The sequence below is a fragment of the Montipora foliosa genome, chromosome 11 (genome assembly GCF_036669935.1).
Source record: "Montipora foliosa isolate CH-2021 chromosome 11, ASM3666993v2, whole genome shotgun sequence".
Taxonomy (NCBI): Eukaryota; Metazoa; Cnidaria; class Anthozoa; order Scleractinia; family Acroporidae; genus Montipora; species Montipora foliosa.
The window spans coordinates 14,797,351-14,806,874 of NC_090879.1; the positions used below are offsets into that span (position 1 = coordinate 14,797,351).

The 9,524-nt window shown below is 40.0% G+C and overlaps 1 pseudogene; it reads left to right on the top strand.

Moving 5' to 3' along the window:
• The first annotated feature begins 6,277 nt into the window (after positions 1 to 6,277).
• LOC137976730 (uncharacterized) lies at positions 6,278 to 8,695 on the top strand (annotated as a pseudogene).
• Positions 8,696 to 9,524: the final 829 nt, after the last annotated feature.

The following is a 9,524-nucleotide window of genomic DNA, read 5'->3' on the forward strand; positions in this document are numbered from 1 at the left end:
GGCTACTGACACTTGAGTTCCTGAATTAATCTAATTCATTGCGATCACTAACTAATGCCCACTATTGTTGTTTAACAAACGAGTTACTCGCTTGAGTGAAATTAATCTACTTAATTGCGACCACTAGTAAGCAATGCTTGCTGTATTTTTGTTTAAAATTGAGTAACACACAGTACACTAGAGTGAAATTTATCTACTTCATTGCGATGAGTAACTTATGCCTACTACATCTGAATGTTGTGCCGCGTAGCACTATAAACGTACACAAATGGTGTAACAGAGAATAAACTCTGAAGTGTAATTAAAGTGAGGTCAAAATAGTTCACCTTAATTTACACTTCAGAGTTAATTCTCTGTTACACCATTTGTGTACGTTTATAGTGCTACGCGGCACAACATTCATGTTTACTCATTCATGTTTATTCATGTTTACACGACATTTATTTACATTTATTTTACATTTACTCATGTTTACACTACCTAAATTTATTCATGTTTACACCACCTAAATCGTCCCAGTCTTTTTCTTTCGACCTCGTAGCGCAGTCGGCAGAGTAACGGTAGATGTAATCCGGAGGTCGTGGGTTCGATTCCCACCGATGTCAAGAGATCTTTTTGTTTACCTCCTATGGTTACCTGATTCCCTTTACTAGGGCTAACGCCCAGTGGGTTATTCATGGGTTCAATTAGCACTTCAATTTACTTTTCAGAGTTAATTCTCTGTTACACCATTTGTATGCCTTCTACAGTTGAGTTACACAACAATAGGTCTTTCGCAAGAAACGATCACATGGTACAAAATCCGCCATGTGGAAGGGCAAACCTCATTATTATTCCCGCACTGGGACATTATCACAAAGGCCAGTCAAGCTTGACTGATTGAGGTCGCTTTGTTTTAACTTTGTTTTTGAGTTACACAAGCAGCATGTAACATATGCTTCCGGTTAGTACACACTTGAGTGAAATGGATCTGCTTCATTAATAAATTGCCATCACAAAATGAAACTTATGTCTACTACTGTTGTTTAACAATTGAGTTACACGAGTAGCATGTACAGTGCTTCTGGTTCCACACTTGAGTGAAATTGATCTACTTCATCGCTATCATAAAGTGAAACTAATGCCCACCACTGATGTTTAACAATTGAGTTACACACTAGGTAAAACTGATTTACTTCACTACTGCCAGCAGTAACTAATGCTTAAACTCTGTTGTTTAAAAATTGAGTGATGATTTTATTCTGCCTTTGTATTGAGATGTATAAAAATAGCCAGTTACGTACCGCACAAGCTTATGCTCAAATTTGTAAAGGGTAGCATCAATTATACATCAAAACAATGGCTTGGTTAATTTTAATAAAAATTAGTGTCTTCGCTCCGTTTTGCTTTCGCAGGATGCCAGAATCAGTCATTTCCTTCTAGTTAGCATACATCTACCATTTTTTGGTCTGCTTTTCACGGACACAGGCTCATCAGTTTACTTACTGCGACGATAAATCAAGTCTTGCCGGCATTCTTTCTTAACTTCAACGGGATTCGAACCCGTGACCTCTGCGATACCGCTGCGATGCTCTACCAACTGATCTATGAAGAAGCCCTGCCTCCTCTCATGTCTTCAATGAAAGGGCACTACCCTTGACGCTTATGCTTGCTTCTCTACAATTGTTATTAACTTCTGCTCCAAACTGTGGCAAACGGAAGCTAATTGAAAGATGAAAATAACACTGCTCATTTTGATGTTTACAACGTTTTATCCTGCTTTTGTCTCGAGACGCATAAAAAAGCTCGACCTCTAGAAGCCTGTATGCCCTTTTCGAGAAACTTACTGTCGAGATCATTACGCTGAGGAGAAGGGAAGACTTCTATATTTGCAAGTAAGCTTAACCATCTAACGATTCCTGCCAAGTTCACTGAAATTCAAGAAGGATAAGTGTACTGAGATTGTTAAAGTCACATTTTAACGTTGTTATTTTGAAGTTATTTTATGATCATCATTAACACATTAGTTTCTATTTAAACTGAGTGGAATCCTTCAATTTGACGATGAGTTTACCTTGTGCACACTTTCTCTCGGTATTTTTAGTCGACAAATTTATAATCCAGCGAATAACCATAGCCTTTTGGCATCAGTTTGATTTTTTTTTTTTTTTTTGTTATTTTGAAAACTAGCCAAATTAGTTTTGATAAAGTTGCAACGCATCCACGCAATGTTCTTATTTTGTGGTGATAATGGTTTTCGATGAAGTCATGGTTGTTTCTTGTTGGTTTTTAACGAGGTCATCTGGTGTATCCATGATTGGTTTCTTGCTTTTATGTCGTTCGCCTCTTATCTCTTCAATGACTGTCGACCGCTGTGCCGGATGCAGCTTCTACTCCAAGCGAGGTTTACATTACCGTCATATTCTATATACACACATTGATGCGACACACAATTGTTACTACACACCCTTATTTTCCCGCCAAAATTAAGACCTGCTGTGTCATGTTGAGTAAGGGTTCTGTTCAAACTTTCCGCATTGTTTTCTAATTTATGCACTACCCTATTTTAGACATTCTCATTGGTTACGTCATTTGATGACTACCTGTCAAAATGACTCTGAAGTAGTGCATACTACTACTACACTCAACTAATTAATTAATGCACTTAAGTTGATTTTCTCAATTCCGAGAACCGCCCAATTAACTATATTAATTACTTCATCGACCAAAATAACTGTTATTTTTAAGGCTTCAACAACACTTCCCTCTCTCTTTCTCTATCTGTCTCTTGAAAACTCCAACCTCTATAACTTTGCAAAAGCCCAAATTCAAGATACTTTTAGAAACTTTCAATTTCACGTTCGAAGTACTCAAACTGTCACATGACTACAATTGGTATGAAACGCTCGCCTCATCCTTCGCCCCGGAAGACTAAGAGCCGTGAACAAGCCAGGGCAATTATAACTAATCCCAAACTTCTTTTGTATAACAGAGGAGCTACTATACTGGGTTCAGTCCAGCTCATCATGAATACAAGCTACTATAGCTTGGTTTTCGCAATACCGCTTACAATGATCGTTTTCATCCTTTTTTCCGCTTGGTATATATTGAATCGCAAGGTGCCAAATTCATCCCTCTGGCTCGCAGCATACGCCTTTCCCAATATAATTGAGAAGAAAACAGACGAAAATAGACAGACTACATGGCAAGTAAAAGATACCAATCTCGGAGAGGGAAGTGCGCTTCTGTCCAAGATTACGACAAACATTTCTTGGTTGTACTTAACACTGGCTGCGGTTACATTGATAATGTTCTTTTACCTTTTACTGATCAACGTCAGCTACGATTGCGACCCAGATGAGAAAAGTAAAGATTGCTTTGAGTTCAAACGTTGGGATACAGCCCGTATGTTTTCCAATGTTCCAATCGATTGTTCAAGCGCCGCAATCCTGAATGGATCGGTGAAAGTCATGTGTTACGAGATTGTCTTCGATATCAGCAAAGCGGGGGGTGCAAGCTACGGTGTTTTTAAAATATGAATTGGTGGGTTGCAGCTCTTGGCGACTTTGATACTGATGAAAAAGGATACTAAATTGATTACCAAGTTAAAAATTGTCACGGTGGTTGCCTATATTGGCTTCTCCGTGGCAATTGCGGTTGTTCAATCTACTCAGTTGCGTGTCAATCTCGTGTCCAACATGTTGGTTACCACATTTCAAGCGTCAACAATTATTGTTGCTGCACAGATATTTTTATTCCGTTTTCCTTGGAAAGATCTGTTCGAAGAAATAAAAGAATGAGACCCTGAAGACGTGGAAAATCTGGTACGAGATCCGGAAAACAGGAACATTGCTGATTGAGACCAATCTCTTTGAAACGTTATGCGAGAAGCATCACCGATGTGAAAGACACGTAAAGGATGCGAAACGATTGGGAAATCTGGGTTTGGTTCTTCAAATCTGGAATTTCGATTTCAAATCGACACAAAATCGAACAACATGATTGGCCGTTGGTTTTTTCATCGAAATCTCTTTCCCCAGAACGGAATTCCACATTACCATCCTCGAGTTTAAAACTAGTGATTAACCAACGATTTCCCCTAAACATCATAAAATGACGTGAGATAGCCCGTTTATAATCTTTTATTTTGGAGGCTGTGGTAATAGCTAGAACATAATCCGCCACAGCATCAAAGGAAAGATGGTAAAACACAACTTTGTTCATTCAATAAATTTCCAACCTTATTACTTTTACGTAAACTTGACCATGTACAACAAACAAATTTCGATAATGATCATTAATTTACTTGATGTCTTCTTTGAGACGTGGATTTCCACTTGGGAGACTTGATGACAATCAACATGCACAAGAAACCAGACCTCGATTGTTCAAAATGTGGATAATGCTTTCCACCAATTGAGTTGTCCAGTGGATAGTGATTTATCATTGGATAAGTTGTTGTAGTAATTCTGGTTTGTGGTTTCCGGATTCCGGTTTTCGGTTTCAAGATTCCGGAATCTGGATTCGGATTCCTGCTTTTAGTCCTGTAGTGTGTTAATGGCCTCGACCTTATTAAATACGGTAGAAAAGACAACTTTGCTATGAAATATACGTGTACAGTTATATCACAAAGGAACTTGTAAACAGTGAAATACGTCTGTATTATTCAGTGTAAGATGTAGTCTGAGAGTGCGCACCGCATGTATACTCTGCAGATTGCCCGAACATGCTTGTTTCACAATTTGGTCTAACTACATGGAATTAGGTCTGACTTCCAATTCTGTATTGATGGAGGGTTAAAGTCAAAGTTTTAAAATGGTTAGCTTTCCTGTTGAGTCATTTTTCTTTGACTGTAATGATCTTGGCAGTCGGAACGTCGAACTGAGAATGTCATAGCAAATACCCCTTAATTTGCAAGGTTCTGAAGAACTATTGGAAGAGTGTGTTTCGTCATTTCTCATTGAGCACAGAATTGCCGAAAAAACTGACCTGTGGTTGATCGTGGGTGTTTTTTAAACATGTTTGCTGAGGTGGCCCAATTAGTATAGCTGATGACATGATTTCGAGTTTGCTAGAAATAAGCACAAGTAAATTTCTCAGACTAACAAAATTGCACGAGCCCGCGGGGCTAATAATATACATAAAAAAGGTGTAAAGATAGAAAAGCAAAACAAATGAAAAAGTGGCAGCACGATTTCTATCTCCTCATTTGCATATGCGAGATCCGGTGAGAAAGCGCATGCGTGGTGAAGATCATAAAGGAAGATCCTAAGGATTTACGCTGGAGTTATCGTTTTAAAATCTCTTGCATCGACGCTTCAGCCATTCTACTAGTTTCCTCTACTTACAGACGAAAGTCTGTACGAGGGCTAAAGTGTTCTTTGAGATCGAATTTTCAATTACTGGTTAAGATTTATTCCATTTAACGGCCATGTCTCAAGACCACGAGAAACTACGCGCAGCCGCCGTAGTAGAGTCAATTGACGAACGTCACATATCCGCCGGAGAAGCTAAAAGCTACTGAAAAGCAGCCCCAAAAGGGTGTTAATGCTGCTGAAACAACTGCCCGAAAGGGAAAAAGCCCTGCTGGAAAGGGAGAAAAGAGTTGCAAAGCGGCAGGCGACCGCGAGAAAACGTCGAGCAAACAAGCTCCATCGATGGCGGGAAATCAAGCGGCGAAACGAACGGCCACCGCTTCTTCCTCCAATTTAGTTGAGGAAATGGATGAAATAAAACAACAGCTGAAACGTACAGCTTTCTGGCTCCCTTGAGAGCATAACACCAGTGATTACTGAAATTAAAGCGGCCTACGACAATCATAACCAGGCCGTTCATTGCGACAGCTACGTTATAACGCGCTTATGGAAGTGAAGTGGATTTTAACTTGGCATCCACTGTGTCATCTGCATCAAACCCGCGTGACAAACCCCCAAAGAAAAAAGCAAAGGAGGAATCCAGCATGCATGCATGGTATGGCAAAAGTGGTACACAAACCGCAACAAAACGGCGAGGATGTGACGCTTGAATTAGCAGAGTTGGTAAAACAACTGCTTAGTAAAGGTATGAGCAAGAAAGCCCGTGATGAGTTGATGAAAAAAATTCCTTCGCCGGGCAACTGCAATCGTTTAGAAGTTGTTCGAGTCAACCCAGAAATATTTAGCAGCGGTAGGAAAGAAGTAAAAACCGAAGAAAGCCCAAAAACCCCTGCTAAAAGGGTATTACTTCAGTCACTAGAATTCTAGATGACTTCATGAAAGCCGAAAAAGGCAATAAACCTGCCCCCTCTGCAGCAACTATTATGAAAACCCTTTCTGACAGCATTTCGTTGTTAAGTGATGCTTCACATGAAATAGATTTCAGAAGGATAACTCTGTTCAGATCAGACATGAAGACTGAATACAGACTGCTGTGTAGCGACATAAAAACAGTTGAGGATGGCCTGTTGTTTGGTACTGAACTTGGCAAGTCAGTTAAGGACTTGTCAGAGGCTAGTAAAGTGACTTCTGAAGTAACATTGAAACAAAAATGATCTCACAGCAGTAGTCACAGGGCGGGTCAGAAACCAGGAGATCATTCCCTCTTTTAGGCCGGGGCAGAGGCGCTATTGGCAAGCAGAGAGGCGGGTATCAAAATCTACCACAGAGGAACCAACCTTCTTATCAGCCTCGACGATAGTGACCAAACCAAGAGAGAAACTTGCAAATAATGTTCAGGTGAGCGCTAACTCTAGTGCCAGTGCCAAGAAAGTCTGGTGTGCAATTTGAGAGAATACTGGTCAGTAATGATATTGTGCAGGCTGGTTAATTAAAGTTTTGCATAAAACAATGGCAAACAATCACGTCAGACAAAGTAATCCTGGATATTGTAAATGGTTATAAACTTGGTTTTATTACAATGCCAACTCAGGCTTTCCCACCCCAACAACCAAAATTTGAGAAACATGAGGAAATGGCATTAAATACTCTCTTGGAAGAACTTATTCAGAAAGGGGTGATCGTATAATGTTTTCATGAAGATGTTTTCATGAAGATGAAAAGAAAAATGTAAATATCGCATGATATTGAATCTCAAAAAGTTAAACAAGCATATTGCCCACATCCATTTTAAGATAGACACCCTTCAATCATGTCTCAATTTAATGAAGAAAAACTACTATATGGGCTCACTTGACTTGTCAAATGCATATTATTCTATTTCCATCAGTCCAGAATCGCAGAAATATTTGAAATTTAGAGTTGGGCACCAATTAAACAAATTTATTACATTGCCTGAATGGTTTGCGTTTTGCACCAAGAATCTTTATTAAACTCATGAAACCAGTGTACTCTACATTGCCAACCAGAGGCCACATTTCAAGTGGTGATCTCGATGACAGTTTCCTACTTGGTGATACCCCTGATAAATGAAAGGCGAATATAAACGATACCCTAACTCCTTTTGGTGACCTGGGCTTGTCAAGGGAAAAATCTACCACCCACCCAAACCAGGTTAAAAAACATCTCGGGTTTCTACTGAACTCTATTAACATAACATTGACTCTCCTTAAGAAAAAAATTGTTACAGTTATTGAGTTGGGAAGTGATATTTTGGAAAGCCAGTCTTGTTCAATCAGAGAAGCTGCCAAATTAATTGGCACTCTCTTGTCTTTTTCTCCGGATGTAGAACATGTCCCATTGTTCTACAAACAGCTTTAACTTGAAAAAATTGCTTCCCTTAAAAAACAGCGAGGGTCTTTTGAAGCTCAAATGCAGTTTTCAGAGTTATCTAAGTCAGACATAAGATGGTGGACAACAACAAAAAAAAAAAAAAGCTGGCAAAACATAAAGCCAATTTCTCACGGTAATCCTGATTTGACCATCACCACCGATACCCTATTGGAAGGATGGGGTACATGCCGGGATGGCATGGAACCCACCGGCGGCAGATGGCTTGCTGACGAAATTGCTGAACCTGAACATATTAACTGCCTTGAACTAAAAGCCGCTAAATTTGGGCTCCTGTCCCTCTACAATCACATAATGTTACCACAGTGGCATTTATTAACAATATGGGTGGTACACATTCTACGGCATGTAACAAGGTTGCTCGAGACAACTGGCTATGGTGTATTGAAAGGAAGATTTGGCTAAGTGCTACGCGCATTCCTAGCATTCAAAATGAAACTGGAGACAGAACTGAATGGCAGCTACAACCAAGTGTTTTCAAATTGTTAACAAAGAAATGGGGAAGACCTGAGATAGATGTATTTGCCTCAAGGCATAATTAACAAATTAAGCCTTTTGTGTCAGGGCGTGCAGACCCCGATGGCTATGCAACTGATGCAATGTGTTTGAGCTGGAGAGATAAATATGTTTATATTTTCTCTCCTTTCACCATGCTGTCCAGCGTTCTTCAAAAGCTGCAGGAAGAGCAGGCCAGAGCCTTAGTTATAGCCCCACTGTAGAGAACGCAAGTTTTGTTTCCAAAGATGTGTCAAATGTTAATCAGCCCAGCCAGTACTTCTACCGAAGGAAGCCTCCCTTCTCCAGTTATCATACGACAGGACCAAACTGCACCCTCTGTGGCCTAAACCTAAACTGATTGTATGTCCCTTGTCAGGACGAGACTCAGACAACAAAACATTCCGGCGCGAGCTTGGGACATCATCATGGAATCATGGAGAACTGGCACCACCAAACAGTACAGAGTGTATTTGGAAGTGGAAGAACTTTGTTAGAACAACACATGCAAATCCCATTCATCCAACTTTAGCCAATGCTATTAATTTTTTGACACACTTTTATGATTCTGGAAGCAGCTATTCAGCCATTAACACTGCCCGATCTGCATTATCTGCAGCAGTAGACATTGCGGGTTGCCCTTACACAGTGGGCGAACACCCCATGATAAAGAAATTTGTCAAAGCAGCTTTCCAGTCCAGGCCACCACTTCCCAGATATCAGTCAATATGGGACGTATCCAAAGTTCTGGACCTCCTTAAGACTTGGAGCCCTGCAAAGACTCTGAACTTGAAATACACCTTATTCCAAAATGGGCGCCATTTTAGTATTCGTTTGTTTTCATGCAAATTAGCCCTTATGATCTCGCTTTCAAACGTAAAATTCAAACGAATACTTAACCTTGAACGAGGCCGTAAGGGCCGATTTGCATGGAAGCAAAAGAATACTAAAATGGTGGCCATTTTGGAATAAGGTGTATTGTTGACTCTTAAGTATAGTTATGTTGTGTATGTTGGTTACTGGCCAAAGGTGTCAATCAGTTCATTTAATGGAAAGGTTACGTTTATACAAACGTTGGCCATGTAGCACTTATATTTTAAACAGAGTTAACTGAATAGAGTGTAATGTGAAGTGCTAGATTTCTATTCCCATATGAACCATGTGAGCGTTAGCCTTACCGATGGAAATGGGCCTACACAAGTACAGAGAAAAACTGACCAGGGTGGGAACTGAACCCACAACCTTCGGGTTAGATCTCCGGGTTTATGGGATAGAAATCTAGCACTTCACATTACACTCTATTCAGTTAGTTCATTTAATGGACAT